This window comes from Bufo bufo, chromosome 8, assembly GCF_905171765.1.
Source record: "Bufo bufo chromosome 8, aBufBuf1.1, whole genome shotgun sequence".
NCBI classification, from domain to species: Eukaryota; Metazoa; Chordata; class Amphibia; order Anura; family Bufonidae; genus Bufo; species Bufo bufo.
Window position 1 is genome coordinate 7,731,020 of NC_053396.1, and position 25,712 is coordinate 7,756,731.

The following is a 25,712-nucleotide window of genomic DNA, read 5'->3' on the forward strand; positions in this document are numbered from 1 at the left end:
AGCTCTGCTGCATGCACATTACACATATAGCTCTGCTGCATGCACATTTCCCACACACAGCTCTGCTGTACACATTACACATATAGCTCTGCTGCATGCACATTCCCCACACACAGCTCTGCTCTACACATTACACATATAGCTCTGCTGCATGCACATTACACATATAGCTCTGCTGCATGCACATTTCCCACACACAGCTCTGCTGTACACATTACACATATAGCTCTGCTGCATGCACATTTCCCACACACAGCTCTGCTGTACACATATAGCTCTGCTGCATGCACATTTCCCAAACACACCTCTGCTGTACACATTACATATCTAGCTCTGCTGCATGCACATTTCCCACACACAGCTTCACCATACACATTACACATATAGCTCTGCTGTACACATTATATATCTAGCTCTGCTGCATGCACATTTCCCACACACAGCTCTGCTCTACACATTACACATATAGCTCTGCTGCATGCACATTACACATATAGCTCTGCTGCATGCACATTCCCCACACACAGCTTTGCTCTACACATTACACATATAGCTCTGCTGCATGCACATTTCCCACACACAGCTCTGCTGTACACATTACACATATAGCTCTTCTGCATGCACATTCCCCACACACAGCTCTGCTCTACACATTACACATATAGCTCTGCTGCATGCACATTACACATATAGCTCTGCTGCATGCACATTTCCCACACACAGCTCTGCTGTACACATTACACATATAGCTCTGCTGCATGCACATTCCCCACACACAGCTCTGCTCTACACATTACACATATAGCTCTGCTGCATGCACATTTCCCACACACAGCTCTGCTGTACACATTACACATATAGCTCTTCTGCATGCACATTCCCCACACACAGCTCTGCTCTACACATTACACATATAGCTCTGCTGCATGCACATTACACATATAGCTCTGCTGCATGCACATTTCCCACACACAGCTCTGCTGTACACATTACACATATAGCTCTGCTGCATGCACATTTCCCACACACAGCTCTGCTGTACACATTACACATATAGCTCTGCTGCATGCACATTTCACACACACAGCTCTGCTCTACACATTACACATATAGCTCTGCTGCATGCACATTTCCCACACACAGCTCTGCTCTACACATTACACATATAGCTCTGCTGCATGCACATTACACATATAGCTCTGCTGCATGCACATTACACATATAGCTCTGCTGCATGCACATTACACATATAGCTCTGCTGCATGCACATTTCCCACACATAGCTCTGCTGTACACATTACACATATAGCTCTGCTGCATGCACATTTCCCACACACAGCTCTGCTGTACACATTACACATATAGCTCTGCTGCATGCACATTTCCCACACACAGCTCTGCTCACCACATTACACATATAGCTCTGCTGCATGCACATTTCCCACACACAGCTCTGCTGTACACATTACACATATAGCTCTGCTGCATGCACATTTCCCACACACAGCTCTGCTGTACACATTACACATATAGCTCTGCTGCATGCACATTTCCCACACACAGCTCTGCTGTACACATTACACATACAGCTCTGCTCTACACATTACACATATAGCTCTGCTGCATGCACATTACACATATAGCTCTGCTGCATGCACATTACACATATAGCTCTGCTGCATGCACATTACACATATAGCTCTGCTGCATGCACATTACACATATAGCTCTGCTGCATGCACATTACACATATAGCTCTGCTGCATGCACATTACACATATAGCTCTGCTGTACACATTACACATATAGCTCTGCTGCATGCACATTCCCCACACACAGCTCTGCTGTACACATATAGCTCTGCTGCATGCACATTTCCCACACACAGCTCTGCTCTACACATTACACATATAGCTCTGCTGCATGCACATTTCCCACACACAGCTCTGCTCTACACATTACACATATAGCTCTGCTGCATGCACATTTCCCACACACAGCTCTGCTCTACACATTACACATATAGCTCTGCTGCATGCACATTTCCCACACACAGCTCTGCTCTACACATTACACATATAGCTCTGCTGCATGCACATTACACATATAGCTCTGCTGCATGCACATTTCCCACACACAGCTCTGCTCTACACATTACACATATAGCTCTGCTGCATGCACATTACACATATAGCTCTGCTGCATGCACATTTCCCACACACAGCTCTGCTGTACACATTACACATATAGCTCTGCTGCATGCACATTCCCCACACACAGCTCTGCTCTACACATTACACATATAGCTCTGCTGCATGCACATTACACATATAGCTCTGCTGCATGCACATTTCCCACACACAGCTCTGCTGTACACATTACACATATAGCTCTGCTGCATGCACATTACACATATAGCTCTGCTGCATGCACATTACACATATAGCTCTGCTGTACACATTACACATATAGCTCTGCTGTACACATTACACATATAGCTCTGCTGCATGCACATTTCCCACACACAGCTCTGCTGTACACATTACACATATAGCTCTGCTGCATGCACATTCCCCACACACAGCTCTGCTCTACACATTACACATATAGCTCTGCTGCATGCACATTTCCCACACACAGCTCTGCTGTACACATTACACATATAGCTCTTCTGCATGCACATTCCCCACACACAGCTCTGCTGTACACATTACACATATAGCTCTGCTGCATGCACATTACACATATAGCTCTGCTGCATGCACATTTCCCACACACAGCTCTGCTGTACACATTACACATATAGCTCTGCTGCATGCACATTTCCCACACACAGCTCTGCTCTACACATTACACATATAGCTCTGCTGCATGCACATTACACATATAGCTCTGCTGCATGCACATTTCCCACACACAGCTCTGCTGTACACATTACACATATAGCTCTGCTGCATGCACATTTCCCACACACAGCTCTGCTCTACACATTACACATTTAGCTCTGCTGCATGCACATTTCCACACAGCTCTGCTTGCTCTACACATTACACATATAGCTCTGCTGCATGCACATTACACATATAGCTCTGCTGCATGCACATTTCCCACACACAGCTCTGCTGTACACATTACACATATAGCTCTGCTGCATGCACATTCCCCACACACAGCTCTGCTCTACACATTACACATATAGCTCTGCTGCATGCACATTACACATATAGCTCTGCTGCATGCACATTTCCCACACACAGCTCTGCTGTACACATTACACATATAGCTCTGCTGCATGCACATTTCCCACACACAGCTCTGCTGTACACATATAGCTCTGCTGCATGCACATTTCCCAAACACACCTCTGCTGTACACATTACATATCTAGCTCTGCTGCATGCACATTTCCCACACACAGCTTCACCATACACATTACACATATAGCTCTGCTGTACACATTATATATCTAGCTCTGCTGCATGCACATTTCCCACACACAGCTCTGCTCTACACATTACACATATAGCTCTGCTGCATGCACATTACACATATAGCTCTGCTGCATGCACATTCCCCACACACAGCTCTGCTCTACACATTACACATATAGCTCTGCTGCATGCACATTTCCCACACACAGCTCTGCTGTACACATTACACATATAGCTCTTCTGCATGCACATTCCCCACACACAGCTCTGCTCTACACATTACACATATAGCTCTGCTGCATGCACATTACACATATAGCTCTGCTGCATGCACATTTCCCACACACAGCTCTGCTGTACACATTACACATATAGCTCTGCTGCATGCACATTCCCCACACACAGCTCTGCTCTACACATTACACATATAGCTCTGCTGCATGCACATTTCCCACACACAGCTCTGCTGTACACATTACACATATAGCTCTTCTGCATGCACATTCCCCACACACAGCTCTGCTGTACACATTACACATATAGCTCTGCTGCATGCACATTACACATATAGCTCTGCTGCATGCACATTTCCCACACACAGCTCTGCTGTACACATTACACATATAGCTCTGCTGCATGCACATTTCCCACACACAGCTCTGCTGTACACATTACACATATAGCTCTGCTGCATGCACATTTCACACACACAGCTCTGCTCTACACATTACACATATAGCTCTGCTGCATGCACATTTCCCACACACAGCTCTGCTCTACACATTACACATATAGCTCTGCTGCATGCACATTACACATATAGCTCTGCTGCATGCACATTACACATATAGCTCTGCTGCATGCACATTACACATATAGCTCTGCTGCATGCACATTTCCCACACATAGCTCTGCTGTACACATTACACATATAGCTCTGCTGCATGCACATTTCCCACACACAGCTCTGCTGTACACATTACACATATAGCTCTGCTGCATGCACATTTCCCACACACAGCTCTGCTCACCACATTACACATATAGCTCTGCTGCATGCACATTTCCCACACACAGCTCTGCTGTACACATTACACATATAGCTCTGCTGCATGCACATTTCCCACACACAGCTCTGCTGTACACATTACACATATAGCTCTGCTGCATGCACATTTCCCACACACAGCTCTGCTGTACACATTACACATACAGCTCTGCTGCATGCACATTACACATATAGCTCTGCTGCATGCACATTACACATATAGCTCTGCTGCATGCACATTACACATATAGCTCTGCTGCATGCACATTACACATATAGCTCTGCTGCATGCACATTACACATATAGCTCTGCTGCATGCACATTACACATATAGCTCTGCTGCATGCACATTACACATATAGCTCTGCTGTACACATTACACATATAGCTCTGCTGCATGCACATTTCCCACACATAGCTCTGCTGTACACATTACACATATAGCTCTGCTGCATGCACATTTCCCACACATAGCTCTGCTGTACACATTACACATATAGCTCTGCTGCATGCACATTTCCCACACACAGCTCTGCTGTACACATTACACATATAGCTCTGCTGCATGCACATTTCCCACACACAGCTCTGCTCTACACATTACACATATAGCTCTGCTGCATGCACATTTCCCACACACAGCTCTGCTGTACACATTACACATATAGCTCTGCTGCATGCACATTTCCCACACACAGCTCTGCTGTACACATTACACATATAGCTCTGCTGCATGCACATTTCCCACACACAGCTCTGCTGTACACATTACACATATAGCTCTGCTGCATGCACATTTCCCACACACAGCTCTGCTGTACACATTACACATATAGCTCTGCTGCATGCACATTCCCCACACACAGCTCTGCTCTACACATTACACATATAGCTCTGCTGCATGCACATTTCCCACACACAGCTCTGCTGTACACATTACACATATAGCTCTTCTGCATGCACATTCCCCACACACAGCTCTGCTGTACACATTACACATATAGCTCTGCTGCATGCACATTACACATATAGCTCTGCTGCATGCACATTTCCCACACACAGCTCTGCTGTACACATTACACATATAGCTCTGCTGCATGCACATTTCCCACACACAGCTCTGCTCTACACATTACACATATAGCTCTGCTGCATGCACATTACACATATAGCTCTGCTGCATGCACATTTCCCACACACAGCTCTGCTGTACACATTACACATATAGCTCTGCTGCATGCACATTTCCCACACACAGCTCTGCTCTACACATTACACATTTAGCTCTGCTGCATGCACATTTCCCACACACAGCTCTGCTCTACACATTACACATATAGCTCTGCTGCATGCACATTACACATATAGCTCTGCTGCATGCACATTTCCCACACACAGCTCTGCTGTACACATTACACATATAGCTCTGCTGCATGCACATTCCCCACACACAGCTCTGCTCTACACATTACACATATAGCTCTGCTGCATGCACATTTCCCACACACAGCTCTGCTGTACACATATAGCTCTGCTGCATGCACATTTCCCAAACACACCTCTGCTGTACACATTACATATCTAGCTCTGCTGCATGCACATTTCCCACACACAGCTTCACCATACACATTACACATATAGCTCTGCTGTACACATTATATATCTAGCTCTGCTGCATGCACATTTCCCACACACAGCTCTGCTCTACACATTACACATATAGCTCTGCTGCATGCACATTACACATATAGCTCTGCTGCATGCACATTCCCCACACACAGCTCTGCTCTACACATTACACATATAGCTCTGCTGCATGCACATTTCCCACACACAGCTCTGCTGTACACATTACACATATAGCTCTTCTGCATGCACATTCCCCACACACAGCTCTGCTCTACACATTACACATATAGCTCTGCTGCATGCACATTACACATATAGCTCTGCTGCATGCACATTTCCCACACACAGCTCTGCTGTACACATTACACATATAGCTCTGCTGCATGCACATTCCCCACACACAGCTCTGCTCTACACATTACACATATAGCTCTGCTGCATGCACATTTCCCACACACAGCTCTGCTCTACACATTACACATATAGCTCTTCTGCATGCACATTCCCCACACACAGCTCTGCTCTACACATTACACATATAGCTCTGCTGCATGCACATTACACATATAGCTCTGCTGCATGCACATTTCCCACACACAGCTCTGCTGTACACATTACACATATAGCTCTGCTGCATGCACATTTCCCACACACAGCTCTGCTGTACACATTACACATATAGCTCTGCTGCATGCACATTTCCCACACACAGCTCTGCTCTACACATTACACATATAGCTCTGCTGCATGCACATTTCCCACACACAGCTCTGCTCTACACATTACACATATAGCTCTGCTGCATGCACATTACACATATAGCTCTGCTGCATGCACATTACACATATAGCTCTGCTGCATGCACATTACACATATAGCTCTGCTGCATGCACATTTCCCACACATAGCTCTGCTGTACACATTACACATATAGCTCTGCTGCATGCACATTTCCCACACACAGCTCTGCTGTACACATTACACATATAGCTCTGCTGCATGCACATTTCCCACACACAGCTCTGCTCACCACATTACACATATAGCTCTGCTGCATGCACATTTCCCACACACAGCTCTGCTGTACACATTACACATATAGCTCTGCTGCATGCACATTTCCCACACACAGCTCTGCTGTACACATTACACATATAGCTCTGCTGCATGCACATTTCCCACACACAGCTCTGCTGTACACATTACACATACAGCTCTGCTCTACACATTACACATATAGCTCTGCTGCATGCACATTACACATATAGCTCTGCTGCATGCACATTACACATATAGCTCTGCTGCATGCACATTACACATATAGCTCTGCTGCATGCACATTACACATATAGCTCTGCTGCATGCACATTACACATATAGCTCTGCTGCATGCACATTACACATATAGCTCTGCTGTACACATTACACATATAGCTCTGCTGCATGCACATTTCCCACACATAGCTCTGCTGTACACATTACACATATAGCTCTGCTGCATGCACATTTCCCACACATAGCTCTGCTGTACACATTACACATATAGCTCTGCTGCATGCACATTTCCCACACACAGCTCTGCTGTACACATTACACATATAGCTCTGCTGCATGCACATTTCCCACACACAGCTCTGCTCTACACATTACACATATAGCTCTGCTGCATGCACATTTCCCACACACAGCTCTGCTCTACACATTACACATATAGCTCTGCTGCATGCACATTACACATATAGCTCTGCTGCATGCACATTACACATATAGCTCTGCTGCATGCACAATACACATATAGCTCTGCTGCATGCACATTTCCCACACATAGCTCTGCTGTACACATTACACATATAGCTCTGCTGCATGCACATTTCCCACACATAGCTCTGCTGTACACATTACACATATAGCTCTGCTGCATGCACATTTCCCACACACAGCTCTGCTGTACACATTACACATATAGCTCTGCTGCATGCACATTTCCCACACACAGCTCTGCTGTACACATTACACATATAGCTCTGCTGCATGCACATTTCCCACACACAGCTCTGCTGTACACATTACACATATAGCTCTGCTGCATGCACATTTCACACACACAGCTCTGCTCTACACATTACACATATAGCTCTGCTGCATGCACATTTCCCACACACAGCTCTGCTCTACACATTACACATATAGCTCTGCTGCATGCACATTACACATATAGCTCTGCTGCATGCACATTACACATATAGCTCTGCTGCATGCACATTACACATATAGCTCTGCTGCATGCACATTACACATATAGCTCTGCTGCATGCACATTACACATATAGCTCTGCTGCATGCACATTACACATATAGCTCTGCTGCATGCACATTTCCCACACATAGCTCTGCTGTACACATTACACATATAGCTCTGCTGCATGCACATTTCCCACACACAGCTCTGCTGTACACATTACACATATAGCTCTGCTGCATGCACATTTCCCACACACAGCTCTGCTCACCACATTACACATATAGCTCTGCTGCATGCACATTTCCCACACACAGCTCTGCTGTACACATTACACATATAGCTCTGCTGCATGCACATTTCCCACACACAGCTCTGCTGTACACATTACACATATAGCTCTGCTGCATGCACATTTCCCACACACAGCTCTGCTGTACACATTACACATATAGCTCTGCTGCATGCACATTTCCCACACACAGCTCTGCTGTACACATTACACATATAGCTCTGCTGCATGCACATTTCCCACACACAGCTCTGCTGTACACATTACACATATAGCTCTGCTGCATGCACATTTCCCACACACAGCTCTGCTGTACACATTACACATATAGCTCTGCTGCATGCACATTTCCCACACACAGCTCTGCTGTACACATTACACATATAGCTCTGCTGCATGTAAATTTTCCACACACAGCTCTGCTCTACACATTACACATACAGCTCTGCTGCACACACATCACCACCGTACACATTGCATACACTGCTCTGCAGCAGTTTATACAGACAGTTCTTCTGACCAAGTGCTGACTCTTCCTACACACGTGATCATGACATCATCAAAGGTCCTTTATACTACGGTCAGGTCCTGTAGCTCTGTAGGGTCTACCATAACATCTGCCTTTCAGGGGTGTGATTACCGACAGTCCTCACGAGTCCCACTGCCTGCACCTCTGTAAGTGACTCACTGTGGGAGCGCGGTAGGTGTGCAGCGCTGAAGCACTCCTTCTCTTCTGGGGGGCCCGGTCGCAAATTGCAACCGCTGCGACCCCTATAGCTACGCCAGGGCCCCTGCCACAATCTGTCCACCCTCTAAGGACGAACTTAAAACCCCGCCCCCGGTTAGGCCACGCCCCTCTTCCACTCCTCAGCCGACAGGGATTGAAAAAATGAAGTTAAAAATCAACTTCCAGGTCCGCTAAGCCACGCCCCCGATTCAGTTAGGCCACATAGGTGTGTAGAAAAGGACACTTTAAATCTCTGCCTATGTATTTGTAATGTATGGTAATTCCTATTATCAGGCTGGCAATGTAGTTGCACCCATTCGCCCCTAGGTGGTGCTGGCACTCAGGGGCGTACAAAGAAATCACTGGGCCCCATAGCAAGAATCTAAATTGGGCCCCCATTCCCCTTTTATAGCCCCTCCCACTACCCATTCCAGGCCTCTCTCTTTGTTCCATGAACTATTCTTGCTGCTGCGTTTTATAATTGATGCCATCAGGGCCGAATTGGGATTACAAAACAGCCCTGGCACACAAAAGAGCTATAATAGAGACAGTGTGTACAGATATATAGTATATACAGCAGTGTACTGATATGTGAGGTACGAGGTTTAATAGATGCAGTGTGTACAGATATATAGTATATACAGCGGTGTACTGACATGTGAGGTACGAGGTAAAATAGATGCAGTGTACAGATATATAGTATATACAGCAGAGTACCGATATGTGAGGTACGAGGTACAATAGATGCAGTGTACAGATATATAGTATATACAGCAGAGTACTGATATGTGAGGTACGAGGTATAATAGATGAAGTGTACAGATATATAGTATATACAGCAGTGTATTGACAGCTCGTACCTCACATATCAGTACACTGCTGTATATACTATATATCTGTACACACTGCATCTATTATACCTCATACCTCACATAGCCGTACACTGCTGTATACACTATATATCTGTATATATTGCATCTATAATACTGTGTAATATATGCAGTGTGTATATATATATATATATATATATATATATATATATATATATATACAGAGCAGTGTATTGATGTGAGACATACAAGGTATAATACTGTAGATGCAGTGTGTACAGATTCATGTGGTCAGTTATGCATTATGGTCACTGTGAGGTAGATGAGGTAGTGGTCACTGTGAGGTAGATGAGGTAGTGGTCACTGTGAGGTACATGAGGTAGTGGTCACTGTGTGTGAGGTACATGAGGTAGTGGTCACTGTGAGGTACATGAGGTGGTGGTCACTGTGAGGTACATGAGGTGGTGGTCACTGTGAGGTACATGAGGTAGTGGTCACTGTGAGGTACATGAGGTAGTGGTCACTGTGAGGTACATGAGGTAGTGGTCACTGTGAGGTACATGAGGTAGTGGTCACTGTGAGGTACATGAGGTAGTGGTCACTGTGAGGTACATGAGGTAGTGGTCACTGTGAGGTACATGAGGTAGTGGTCACTGTGAGGTACATGAGGTAGTGGTCACTGTGAGGTACATGAGGTAGTGGTCACTGTGAGGTACATGAGGTAGTGGTCACTGTGTGTGAGGTAGTGGTCACTGTGTGTGAGGTACATGAGGTGGTGGTCACTGTGAGGTACATGAGGTGGTGGTCACTGTGAGGTACATGAGGTAGTGGTCACTGTGAGGTACATGAGGTAGTGGTCACTGTGAGGTACATGAGGTAGTGGTCACTGTGAGGTACATGAGGTAGTGGTCACTGTGAGGTACATGAGGTAGTGGTCACTGTGAGGTACATGAGGTAGTGGTCACTGTGAGGTACATGAGGTAGTGGTCACTGTGAGGTACATGAGGTAGTGGTCACTGTGAGGTACATGAGGTAGTGGTCACTGTGAGGTACATGAGGTAGTGGTCACTGTGTGGTACATGAGGTAGTGGTCACTGTGAGGTACATGAGGTAGTGGTCACTGTGAGGTGCATGAGGTAGTGGTCACTGTGAGGTACATGAGGTATTGGTCACTGTGAGGTACATGAGGTAGTGGTCACTGTGAGGTACATGAGGTAGTGGTCACTGTGTGGTACATGAGGTAGTGGTCACTGTGAGGTACATGAGGTAGTGGTCACTGTGAGGTACATGAGGTAGTGGTCACTGTGAGGTGCATGAGGTAGTGGTCCCTGTGTGTGAGGTACATGAGGTAGTGGTCACTGTGAGGTACATGAGGTAGTGGTCACTGTGAGGTACATGAGGTAGTGGTCACTGTGTGTGAGGTACATGAGGTAGTGGTCACTGTGAGGTACATGAGGTAGTGGTCACTGTGAGGTACATGAGGTAGTGGTCCCTGTGTGTGAGGTACATGAGGTAGTGGTCACTGTGAGGTACATGAGGTAGTGGTCACTGTGAGGTACATGAGGTAGTGGTCACTGTGAGGTACATGAGGTAGTGGTCACTGTGAGGTACATGAGGTAGTGGTCACTGTGAGGTACATGAGGTAGTGGTCACTGTGAGGTACATGAGGTAGTGGTCACTGTAACGGTCTGAAGTATTATACATGAGTGAGCAATGAGTAAAAACAGGGCATGGTGGGGGGTAAATGACAAGAAATGGAGGACCTCCTCTTACCACTCCGTTCCAGTCCGTATGGATCCATGCAGAGCTGATTGTGAACTACTTGCTGTTAGGGGCTGAAGGACCTGTGATGATGTCATCACAGGTCCTGGCAGATGCACTGTTCTAACCTGGGAACTACACTTTACACTGTGCAGTTCCCTTACAGGACCTGTGATGACATCATCAAAGGTCTTTTAGCTTTAGAAAGATAGACAGGAGCAATTAGGGGGCGGGTCCTCTCCTCCTCTTCGGGCCCCTCTTTCTTACGGGCCCCATAGCAGCTGCGTGATCTGCCTATATGGTAGGTACGCCACTTAGGGTTGCTACCCCTACGGGAATGACCCGAACGGTCCGGGTTTGTAATCCTGTGCCCGGTTACAAGCCTTTCTCAGACCCGGGCACAGGATTCAAACTGCAGACTTGCACACCTGACAGCTGGCGGTGAGCGGCGGCGGCCGATGAGGTGTCAGCAGCGGGGACGATCGGCTGTGAGGCTATCGCAGGGAGGCGCTGTCTTCAGACACTCCCTCCTTTAAATGTTTTCTTTTACTATTGTTCCTCCTTGCGTCTCCTTTTACCCCACTCTCCTCTCTGATATCCTGTCTGCTTGGCCCGTTCCTCAGTTACAGTTTGCGCTCCACAGCTGGACCCACCTCCGGCCTGTGGAACGCAACTTCCGGTCCCGATGCGTTCCACCCGTGTTCGGGTTTGGCTTGAAGAAAAGGCGGCAACCCTAACGCCACTGCTGGCGCCATATAGCTTGGGGTGTATTAATAAAGTTAGTTGGAGTTGAGTAGTGTGTTGTAGAGACAAGCTCAGTCCAAGATGTAGCTGCCTTGCTTCCCTCTGGACCCTGGAGATGACAGACCAAGTAGTTACTGCAGCCAAGCACAGGACTATAAGTCTATGTCTAAATATGAAGCAAGCCTAGTGAGGGTTACAGCTGAATCTGGACCTCACCAGCACAAGTGCCTGAGAGCAACTTTAGAAGTGTCGGGACACGAATGGATAATTGATCTGCAGAATTGTCCTTCTGAACCTGAATACTTCAGGGGAGCATCCTGCAAATAATGTAGCAGAGAGTTTGCCTGCCACGAGGGAGAACGCCCTTATCGGATCGCTCAAGATAAGTAGAAAACAGCATATTTAGTACCAGAGTGCTATAGTTTGGACTTAGAATTACAGAAGTCTTACCTGTAAAGTGGCAGCCTTAAAGAGAACTCCTCAACTGACAATTGCCAAAACCTGATAAAAGAAATACTATTGAACTTATTTCTGAGTTCATCACTCATGCCATACAAATGAACTGTATCTGTACTGACTACCTGAAGACAATTGATTCAGTAAATGTTCAACTGTTTGATTACAACCATGACACACACAAACATGAAATAAAATAGATTAAATCTACTCGAGTGAAGACGAGTCCTTCAGCTAGTATATTACATTAAATATGACATAATTGTTTTGTTTAATGGATGTAAATGTTCACGAGTGTAAAAGCCATATCTAACCAGTAGGTGGCGCTGTTGTACATGATCCTGTGATATTATTTGTGACAGTAGGTGGCGCTGGTGTACATGATCCTGTGATATTATTTGTGACAGTAGGTGGCGCTGGTGTACATGATCCTGTGATATTATTTGTGACAGTAGGTGGCGCTGGTGTACATGATCCTGTGATATTATTTGTGACAGTAGGTGGCGCTGGTGTACATGATCCTGTGATATTATTTCCAGCAGTAGGTGGCGCTGGTGTACATGATCCTGTGATATTATTTGCAGCAGTAGGTGGCGCTGGTGTACATGATCCTGTGATATTATTTCCAGCATTAGGTGGCGCTGGTGCTCACTAGTAGGATAAGAATTAGTTTTCCTTTTGCTATAGGTCGGTATCCACCATGTAGTGAAGCTGTTCAGCCACAAGATGTCAGCAGTGAGCTGCATGGACCTTTCCATAGAGTTACAGCGCGGGGGAATATGGGGTCACTTCTCATGAACTTACCGCTCATTGGGGGTGATTTCGGAGACTGTCTATAGACAGATAGTTGGTTTGAGTTACAGAGGAGAATATTTGGGAGGGGGGGGGTTAAAGTCTTATATCCGATAAATCTCTGTCTTTATGAGAACTTCACTTCTGTCATTTGCTGAGGTTACGATGTGATCGATCGGAGGGATCGGATTTTACACAGTTGTGTTTGAGGGATCGTCTTTAATCTGATGGCGAGGTAGAGTTTGGTTGGTGACATCTTGTGATCCACAGCAAGCGTCTATGAGACAGAGGACGTAACGGGACCGAGCGATTGATGGGGTGTAATATGGACCTCCTCTCCTGCGGTGTTTACTGGATTCAATATACAGGCCCTGAGGATTGCTGACAGTCTCCAGATATCATGATGGTTTCCTCTGGGGAGGGGGGTGAAGAGATGTTTCAGAGTTGGGGCCTTTCTATAGGTGATGTTCAGTAGACTGTGGATCCCTTTAAGAACATTTCTGATGGTTCCCTGTGGTTTTAAAGAGAAGGTTCTGCTGTTTGTTCGGTTCTCGTCTATTTTCTTTATTTTTTTTCTGTTTCCAATGGTTCTTTACTGAACCCATCCCTAATATATGATTCCTAAGCTCATGACAAAGCGTCACGTTCGCTATATACCCAAACTGCCAAATATGACTGTATTGTATATATATAAATCTATCAAATAATCTACAGTAAAATATATTTTTGAATTCAACCAAAACCAATGACCTGTCCATGCCCAAAGTCTCCGAAATCACCCCCCAGCGACCAATAAATTCATGAGAAGTGACCCCATATTCCCCCGCTCTGTAACTCTATGGAAAGGTCCATGCAGCTCACTGCTGACATCTTGTGGCTGAACAGCTTCACTACACGGTGGATACCGACCTATAGCAAAAGAAAAACAAATTCTTATCCTACCAGTGAGCACCAGCGCCACCTACTGCTGGAAATAATATCACAGGATCATGTACACCAGCACCACCTACTGCCACAAATAATATCACAGGATCATGTACACCAGCGCCACCTACTGCTGGAAATAATATCACAGAATCATGTATACCAGCACCACCTACTGCTGGAAATAATATCACAGGATCATGTACACCAGCGCCACCTACTGCTGGAAATAATATCACAGGATCATGTACACCAGCGCCACCTACTGCCACAAATAATATCACAGGATCATGTACACCAGCGCCACCTACTGCTGGAAATAATATCACAGGATCATGTACACCAGCGCCACCTACTGCCACAAATAATATCACAGGATCATGTACACCAGCGCCACCTACTGCTGGAAATAATAGCTCAGGATCATGTACACCAGCGCAACCTACTGCCACAAATAATATCACAGGATCATGTACACCAGCGCCACCTACTGCCACAAATAATATCACAGGATCATGTACACCAGCGCCACCTACTGCTGGAAATAATAGCTCAGGATCATGTACACCAGCGCAACCTACTGCCACAAATAATATCACAGGATCATGTACACCAGCGCCACCTACTGGTTAGATATGGCTTTTTCATTGACATCCATTAATCTGCAGGCCAGCAGAAGAGATCTGAAAGACAAGCACAAGCCGTGGCCTGCAGCAGGGAGTGAGCCTGAGTCATCTGGCTCCCGGACACGGAGCGCCGCTTTAACATGTAGACCTATCAAATACAATGAAATAACGCTGCTGTCCTCTTCTCTGTTTCCAGGATGCTGTACAAGACACCAGAATCCCTGAAGCCTCCGTAAGTTACTCCAAGTGCTTAGAGTCTGATAATCATAATAATTGATATAAGTAAGAACGGTGTAATACTTAGAGTCACCTGTGGGGGCGCTGCAGTAAACCAGAGCTCTTCTTACTAAGTTACATCACCGAATAAAGTTACACACTGTGGAGATCAGCCTTGGGTTACCACTGTAAGGGGGTCAGATCTCACGTAAGGGTCTGTGTGGCTCCATACTGTAGGATGGTGGAAGGAATAAGGCGGACACAAGCGTAAGAGGTTCATACAGGTCCCGTAGGGGGCCACAGGCTTAGTGGGCACAGTCTTTACCAGAGGCTTGGTGGTTACGGTCTCTAATGAGGCACCCGGCTTGGTGGATACAGAGCCTCTCAGACATGCACTGTCTTTAGGTGGTAACCGCTCACTCTTGGCATCGACACTCTAGATCAGGGATGCCCAACCTGCGGCCCTCCAGCTCTTGTAAAACTACAACTCCCAGCATACCTGGACAGCCTACAGCTATCATACTACAGCAGGGCATGGTGGGAGTTGTAGTTTTACAACAGCTGAGGGGCCGCAGGTTGAGCATCCCTGCTGTAGATGGAGTCTCCTCTGGTTGCAGCAATAAAGATGGAAATAGTGACTGTGCAGACTATTGCACCCTCTCTCTTTCTCAGGGCACTAAGGGGTCATAGTATTCCTCTCTTCACGACACGCAGCATTGCACATAGTCTGTACCCCCGGGCGTGGCATTTCTAGGTGGCACCTTTCAGAAGGCAGGGGCTCGGTGTCTTTTTCTACCCTTAGGCCTCTTTCACACGGGCGAGATTTCCACGCGGGTGCGATGCGGGAGGTGAACGCATTGCACCCGCACTGAATCCGGACCCATTCACTTCAATGGGGCTGTGCAGATGAGCGGTTATTTTCACGCATCACTTGTGCTTTGCGTGAAAATCGCAGCATGCTCTGTATTGTGCGTTTTCCACGCAACGCAGGCCCCATAGAAGTGAATGGGGCGGCGTGAAAATCGCAAGCAAGTGCGGATGCGGTGCGATTTTTACGCACGGTTGCTAGGAGACGATCGGGATGGAGACCCGATCATTATTATTTTCCCTTATAACATGATTATAAGGGAAAATAATAGCATTCTTAATACAGAATGCATAGTACAATAGCGCTGGAGGGGTTAAAATAAAAAATAATATAACTCACCTTAATCCACTTGCTCGCGCAGCCGGCATCTCTTCTGTCTTCTTCTTTGCTGTGCACAGGAAAAGGACCTGTGGTGACGTCACTACGCTCATCACATGGTCTGTCACATGATCCATCGCCATGGTAAAAAGAACATGTGACGGACCATGTGATGAGCGCAGTGACATCATCAAAGGTCCTATTCCTCAAAGAAGAAAACAGAAAAGAAGCCGGGCTGCGCGAACAAGTGGATTAAGGTGAGTTCAATAAAAAAAAAATTAACCCCTCCAGCCCTATTGTACTATGCATTCTGTATTAAGAATGCTATTATTTTCCCTTATAACCATGTTATAAGGGAAAATAATACAATCTACACAACACCGATCCCAAACCCGAACTTCTGTGAAGAAGTACGGGTCTGGGTACCAAACATGCTGATTTTTCTTAAGCGCGTGCAAAACGCATTACAATGTTTTGTACTCGCGAGGAAAAATCGCGCATGTTCCCGCAACGCACCCACATCTTTTTCCGCAACGCCCGCGTGAAAGAGGCCTTATACTCTGGACCTCAGCTCCTCTCTGCTGCCCGGCTGCATTCTCGCCCCATCAGGGCCCTGAGGTGGTGCATCTTCACGGCTGGTGCCACTCACCTTCCCTGCAGGAACTTGCATCGTCCAGCGCACGCTCTGTATGCTGTACTGCAGAAGGACACATTCCTCCTAAGACCGAGTTCACATCATCGTTTAGCTTTCCGTTCTTCTGATCCGTCAGATAAAAATAAAATAAAAAATAATGATCCTGTTGCAAGCGTTTGAGCCATTTCCGTCTGAGATCCATTTTATTTACATGGGAATAAAAGTCCTGCATGCAGCGCTTTTTTCCTTTAAAAAAAAATTACGGATCTCGGGGCGGAGCCTAACCGCCGAACAAGACGGAGGTCTGAGAGAGAGAGCTTCATAGCTGCCACACGCCAGAGACAGCTTCACAACGGTTAAAATAGGCAAAGACAGACCCAGGGAGACTCCGGGTACCCCAAAACAAAAAGGAGAACCAAGCAGAAATGGATAGATTTCTCAAGAAGAAACTTACAGCGTCACCAGCGCACCCAGACAAGATGGCGCATCAGGCCTATGGGCGGGACTTTGAAGGAGGGGAAGAAGAAGACAGAGACTCCACGCTGGACGCCAGTGAACTCACACAAGCTGCAGATAGCGGTGCGTTCACAAAATCTTTCTTTAAAGCCACCTTGTCTCAATCCTTAGCCCGCTGATACAAGAGATACAAGCCATAGCCCCGCTGATACAAGAGATACAAGCCTTAGCCCCGCTGATACTAGAGATACAAGCCTTAGCCCCGCTGATACAAGAGATACGAGCCATAGCCCCGCTGATACAAGAGATACAAGCCATAGCCCCGCTGATACAAGAGATACAAGCCTTAGCCCCGCTGATACAAGAGATACAAGCCTTAGCCCCGCTGATACAAGAGATACAAGCCTTAGCCCCGCTGATACAAGAGATACAAGCCTTAGCCCCGCTGATACAAGAGATACAAGCCTTAGCCCCGCTGATACAAGAGATACAAGCCATAGCCCCGCTGATACAAGAGATACAAGCCATAGCCCCGCTGATACAAGAGATACAAGCCATAGCCCCGCTGATACAAGAGATACAAGCCATAGCCCCGCTGATACAAGAGATACAAGCCATAGCCCCGCTGATACAAAAGATACAAGCCTTAGCCCCGCTGATACAAGAGATACAAGCCTTAGCCCCGCTGATACAAGAGATACAAGCCTTAGCCCCGCTGATACAAGAGATACAAGCCTTAGCCCCGCTGATACAAGAGATACAAGCCTTAGCCACGCTGATACAAGAGATACAAGCCTTAGCCCCGCTGATACAAGAGATACAGGCCTTAGCCCCGCTGATACAAGAGATACGAGCCATAGCCCCGCTGATACAAGAGATACGAGCCATAGCCCCGCTGATACAAAAGATACAAGCCTTAGCCCCGCTGATACAAGAGATACAAGCCTTAGCCCCGCTGATACAAGAGATACAAGCCTTAGCCCCGCTGATACAAGAGATACAAGCCTTAGCCCCGCTGATACAAGAGATACAAGCCATAGCCCCGCTGATACAAGAGATACAAGCCATAGCCCCGCTGATACAAGAGATACAAGCCATAGCCCCGCTGATACAAGAGATACAAGCCATAGCCCCGCTGATACAAGAGATACAAGCCATAGCCCCGCTGATACAAGAGATACAAGCCATAGCCCCGCTGATACAAGAGATACAAGCCTTAGCCCCGCTGATACAAGAGATACAAGCCTTAGCCACGCTGATACAAGAGATACAAGCCTTAGCCACGCTGATACAAGAGATACAAGCCTTAGCCCCGCTGATACAAGCCTTAGCCCCGCTGATACAAGAGATACAAGCCTTAGCCCCGCTGATACAAGAGATACAAGCCTTAGCCCCGCTGATACAAGAGATACAAGCCTTAGCCACGCTGATACAAGAGATACAAGCCTTAGCCCCGCTGATACAAGCCTTAGCCCCGCTGATACAAGAGATACAAGCCTTAGCCCCACTGATACAAGAGATACAAGCCTTAGCCCCGCTGATACAAGAGATACAAGCCTTAGCCCCGCTGATACAAGCCTTAGCCCCGCTGATACAAGAGATACAAGCCTTAGCCCCGCTGATACAAGAGATACAAGCCTTAGCCCCTCTGATACAAGCCTTAGCCCCGCTGATACAAGAGCTGAGACATGATGTGAGGTCTCTGGGGCATCGCGTGGAGAAACTAGATGAACAGGGTCAGGTGGTGGCGCACAGTACGGTATTCGCACAATCACCAGAAGCGCAAATCTCCTTGCCTAATACAGCATACCTCATGATTGAAGATCAAGAGAATAGAAGCGGGAGGAAAAAGATCAGGATGAAAGGCTCATCAGAAGCAGTGGGGCACGAAGAGCTAGATACTGCGGCACAAAAGATGTTTGTCGACCTTCTGGGAGAAGACAAAGCTGAAAACACCATTATTGAGAGAATCCACAGATCTCTGCGCCCAGCTCCAAGACAAGGGGAGCCGCCAAGAGATGTGGTGTGCGGATTACTATGCGGCCATCTTGCAAGCTTCTATGGAGAATCAACAGTTTCGTTTTTTCAAGATGTGGCCTTGAAACCACTAACGGACCAGCTGAGAAGCCAGAAACTGTTGTGCAGGTGGCTATATCCTTTCGGCCTCACTTTCACAAAAACATGGCCGCCACTGCATTATCCGCGGGCCACAGGACTTGGACGCTGCATGGAGCGCTTTAGAGAGTTACCCATCGAGTCCTGGCTCCCAGCAGATACTACTCTGCCCAATCTACCAAAGCTGCCTACTAACGTAATACCCAAGCAGAGCGCCTCTAACAGCAAAGACGCCTTGAGTAAAGACATATAGTTCTTACAGGCTATCTGATCGTCTTTGAACACTTGCAAGCCCCAAGATTCAAGTAACTTCAAGCAAACTAGGCAATCTAGAAGTAATACCATCACCGCTCTACTATATAGGTTCAGAGACGATCCATCTCAAGTCCTCTTCTATTTCTCCACTTCATCACCTATAAAGATGTATGGACTAGACTAGACAAGAAGTAACGAGGATCCACATAGAAGCGCAGATATACACTCCATTAGGAGATGAGGATGTATTACCGATTATCACCACTAGAGGACTCATCAGAGACATGAGTAAGAGATATATAACCATCTAAACCTCTGGCATCCTCTTCTTCCTACTGTTTAATATATTCCTTCTCTTTCTTCTTTCCCATACTGTCTAATATGCAATAACTTTGTTTTATTCTGGCGAGAAGGTACACTAGTTATAAGAAGCACGGGTGTGAGGGTACGGGTTGGGATGCTTAGCCAACAATGCCTGCCCCCGCACACCCCTAAACAGTGGCTCAGCTATAAGACCACTCAGGTTTTATTGCCTCTTGTGCCAATGACCCTGTGTTCAGTCAGGGGACCTGGCATATCCAGCAATGAACAAGTACGAAAAAGTTTGTGTTTTAATTTATGTTTGGTTTTTGACACGGGCCTGGACAACTTGTTGGAAGCTTGAGTGGCACATGAAAACTGGCACCATATGGCAGCGGTGAAAGTATTCACCTTCAATGTTGGAGGCCTCAACACACCTCAAAAACTGTCGCAAATACTTACCTTATTGAAGAGAGATAGGTGTGATATTTGTTTCCTACAAGAAACTCACCTCGAAGTAGGTAGGGTGCCTAATTTTTCTCGTACACACGGGATGGGATGTGGAAACAACACACAGGAGATATACCACAGATAATGTCAATGCTGTCACCAGCGGCTAATAAAAAAATTATAGGGAATGTCATAGGTATTTGGGATATGGAAATGTTACACAGGTAGAAATACCGCAGATAATTTCGCTGATGTCAGCAGCGGCTAATAGAAAATTATAGGGAATGTCACAGGTATTTTGGATGTGGAGACGTTACACAGGAGAAATACCACAGATAATGTCGCTGATTTCATGCAGCTAATATAAAATTATAGGGAATGTCTTAGGTATTTGGGATGTGGAAACGTTACACAGGATAAATACCGCAGATAATGTCGCAGATATCTCCAGCGGCTAATATCAAATTACAGGGAATGCCATAGGTATTTGGGATGTGGAAACGTAACCTAGGAGAAATACCGCAGATAATGTCGCAGATATCTCCAGCGGCTAATATCAAATTACAGGGAATGCCATAGGTATTTGGGATGTGGAAACGTAACCTAGGAGAAATACAGCAGATAATGTCACTGTCCGCAGCGGACACCGTCTACGGAAAAAGTACGCTGGTTGTCACTTATATTTTTGGATGTGCACATGTTACACAGGAGATGTAGCGCAGCTATTGTCACTGTCCATTGCGGACACTGTCTATGAAAAAAGTACACTGGATGTCACAGATTTTTTGTGATGCACACACGTTACACAGAAGATGTAGCGGAGATAATGTCGCTGTCTGCAGCGGCCTAACTATTGCACGCTATTTAGCGCAGGATGCGCTAAAATAGATATTGCTGCCACACACAATAGTCCTTAAAAGGAATTTGGGGTCTGTAAAGTTTTAGCAATTTAGCGCAGGTTGCGCTAAAAATATATATTGCTGCTACCACACACAACAATAGTCCTTAAAAGGACTTTTGGGTCTCAAGTTTTTCTAATGAAAAAAAAAATATTTCACTCCCTAAACTATCTTTCCCTTCTTCAGCACAGCTCTCCCTGACTAAGGCCTCATGCACACCACCGTGCCGTTTTCTGCTGTCCGCAAACCGCGGATCTGCAAAAAACGGAAGGCACCCGTGTTGCCTTCCGCAATTTGCGGAACGGAACGGGCTCCGGCAATATAAATGCCTATTCTTGTCCGCAAAGCGCGGACAAGAATGGTACATGTTATATTTTTTTAGCGGGGCCGCGGAACGGAGCCACGGATGCGGACAGCACACCTGGGTGTAATGATTAATGCTCTTCTCTCTTCTAGACGGACAGATGTTCTCACTCTGACTCCATGGCTAGCGCCGATTGTATGGAATGGACTCTACAATATAGACATACTCAACGCACAATTCCACAAGAGAGGAGTTCGCATTGGACTGACTGTGTTTGCTATTAGAAAGTAAGGAAATGCAGACAATTCACACTCATTCTATATAGTATAACTACTATAATACTGCTCCTATGTACAAGAATATAACTACTATAATACTGCTCCTATGTACAAGAATATAACTACTATAATACTGCTCCTATGTACAAGAATATAACTACTATAATACTGCTCCTATGTACAAGAATATAACTACTATAATACTGCTCCTATGTACAAGAATATAACTACTATAATACAGCTCCTATGTACAAGAATATAACTACTATAATACTGCTCCTATGTACAGTAATATAACTACTATAATACTGCTCCTATGTACAAGAATATAACTACTATAATACTGCTCCTATGTACAAGAATATAACTACTATAATACTGCTCCTATGTACAAGAATATAACTACTCTAATACTGCTCCTATGTACAAGAATATAACTGCTATAATACTGCTCCTATGTACAAGAATATAACTAATATAATACTGCCTCCTATGTACAAGAATATAACTACTATAATACTGCCTCCTATGTACAAGAATATAACTACTATAATACTGCTCCTATGTACAAGGATATAACTACTATAATACTGCTCCTATGTACAAGAATATAACTACTATAATACTGCTCCTATGTACAAGAATATAACTACTACAATACTGCTCCTATGTACAGGAATATAACTGCTATAATACTGCTCCTATGTACAAGAATATAACTACTATAATACTGCTCCTATGTACAGGAATATAACTACTATAATACTGCTCCTATGTACAAGAATATAACTACTATAATACTGCTCCTATGTACAAGAATATATCTACTATAATACTGCTCCTATGTACAAGAATATAACTACTATAATACTGCTCCTATGTACAAGAATATAACTACTATAATACTGCCTCCTATGTACAAGAATGTAACTGCTATAATACTGCCTCCTATGTACTAGAATATAACTACTATAATACTGCTCCTATATACAGGAATATAACTACTATAATACTGCTCCTATGTACAAGAATATAACTACTATAATACTGCTCCTATGTACAAGAATATATCTACTATAATACTGCTCCTATGTACAAGAATATAACTACTATAATACTGCTCCTATGTACAAGAATATAACTACTATAATACTGCCTCCTATGTACAAGAATGTAACTGCTATAATACTGCCTCCTATGTACTAGAATATAACTACTATAATACTGCTCCTATATACAAGAATATAACTACTATAATACTGCTCCTATGTACAAGAATATAACTACTATAATACTGCTCCTATGTACAAGAATATAACTACTATAATACTGCCCCCTATGTACAAGAATATAACTACTATAATACTGCTCCTATGTACAAGAATATAACTACTATAATACTGCTCCTATGTACAAGAATATAACTACTATAATACTGCTCCTATGTACAAGAATATAACTACTATAATACTGCTCCTATGTACAAGAATATAACTACTATAATACTGCCCCTATGTACAGGACTATAACTACTATAATACTGCTCCTATGTACAAGAATATAACTACTATAATGCTGCCTCCTATGTACAAGAATATAACTACTATAATACTGCTCCTATGTACAAGAATATAACTACTATAATACTGCCTCCTATGTACAAGAATATAACTACTATAATACTGCTCCTATATACAAGAATATAACTACTATAATACTGCCCCCTGTGTACAGGAATAGAACTACTATAATGCTGCCTCCTATGTACAAGAATATAACTACTATAATACTGCTCCTATGTACAAGAATATAACTACTATAATACTGCCTCCTATGTACAAGAATATAACTACTATAATACTGCTCTTATGTACTAGAATATAACTACTATAATACTGCCTCCTATGTACAAGAATATAAGTACTATAATACTGCTCCTATGTACAAGAATATAACTACTATAATACTGCTTCTATGTACAAGAATATAACTACTATAATACTGCTCCTATGTACAAGAATATAACTACTATAATACTGCTCCTATGTACAAGAATATAACTACTATAATACTGCTCCTATGTACAAGAATATAACTACTATAATACTGCTCCTATGTACAAGAATATAACTACTATAATACTGCCTCCTATGTACAAGAATATAACTACTATAATACTGCTCTTATGTACTAGAATATAACTACTATAATACTGCCTCCTATGTACAAGAATATAAGTACTATAATACTGCTCCTATGTACAAGAATATAACTACTATAATACTGCTTCTATGTACAAGAATATAACTACTATAATACTGCTCCTATGTACAAGAATATAACTACTATAATACTGCTCCTATGTACAAGAATATAACTACTATAATACTGCTCCTATGTACAAGAATATAACTACTATAATACTTCTCCTATGTACAAGAATATAACTACTATAATACTGCTCCTATGTACAAGAATATAACTACTATAATACTGCTCCTATGTACAAGAATATAACTACTATAATACTGCTCCTATGTACAAGAATATAACTACTATAATACTGCCTCCTATGTACAAGAATATAACTACTATAGGGGGGCGGAGCCTAGCCACGCAGCTGAATGGCCGCACGAGCTTGAGCTCCTCCAGCATTCCGGCTCATTTACCCTATAAAAGCCTATATTTTGCCTGATTATGGGGAAACCTGGCAAAGAAAAGAACAGAGGAAGCTCAGAGTCTACCCCACTGCGCTCCAGACAGCCTGAGATGGAGAAGTTTCTACGAAAAGCACCGAGAGCTGCCGCGCAGAAAGGCGCCAATATGGCGGCGTCTATTGCCCAGGACTCTGACGCCGGAGAACTATCCGATGCGGGCAGCGGCTCTGATGTTTCAGACAGGAGGCCCAGAGATCCGCCTTTATCAGAGCGGACCCTTCGCCGGGTCCTTGAATCGGCCCTTACACCTCTCAAACAAGATCTGGCGGACATCAAAGATGATATGAAGCACTTAGGCCAGAGAGTGGTCACGCTGGAGGGCACGCAAGACGCCATTATAACCTATGAAGGCAAAGCATCAGAAGTATTGGCATCCCACAAAGCCCTACTGAATGAGGCCTT

At 44.8% G+C, this 25,712-nt stretch overlaps 1 long non-coding RNA gene and 1 pseudogene across 1 annotated transcript in view; one reads left to right on the top strand and one right to left on the bottom strand.

Annotated features, from left to right (window-relative positions):
* The window catches only part of LOC120977365, a 102,057-nt gene extending 86,367 nt beyond the window's left edge, over positions 1-15,690 (bottom strand). Inside the window, exons 1-2 of the long non-coding RNA XR_005773884.1 lie at positions 15,497-15,690; positions 14,912-15,226 (exon numbers count right to left, since the gene is read on the bottom strand). This is a non-coding gene — a long non-coding RNA (uncharacterized LOC120977365). The remainder of the gene's footprint in view (positions 1-14,911; positions 15,227-15,496) is intronic.
* Positions 1-25,712, top strand: part of LOC120977360 — a 75,620-nt pseudogene that overhangs the window by 41,875 nt on the left and 8,033 nt on the right.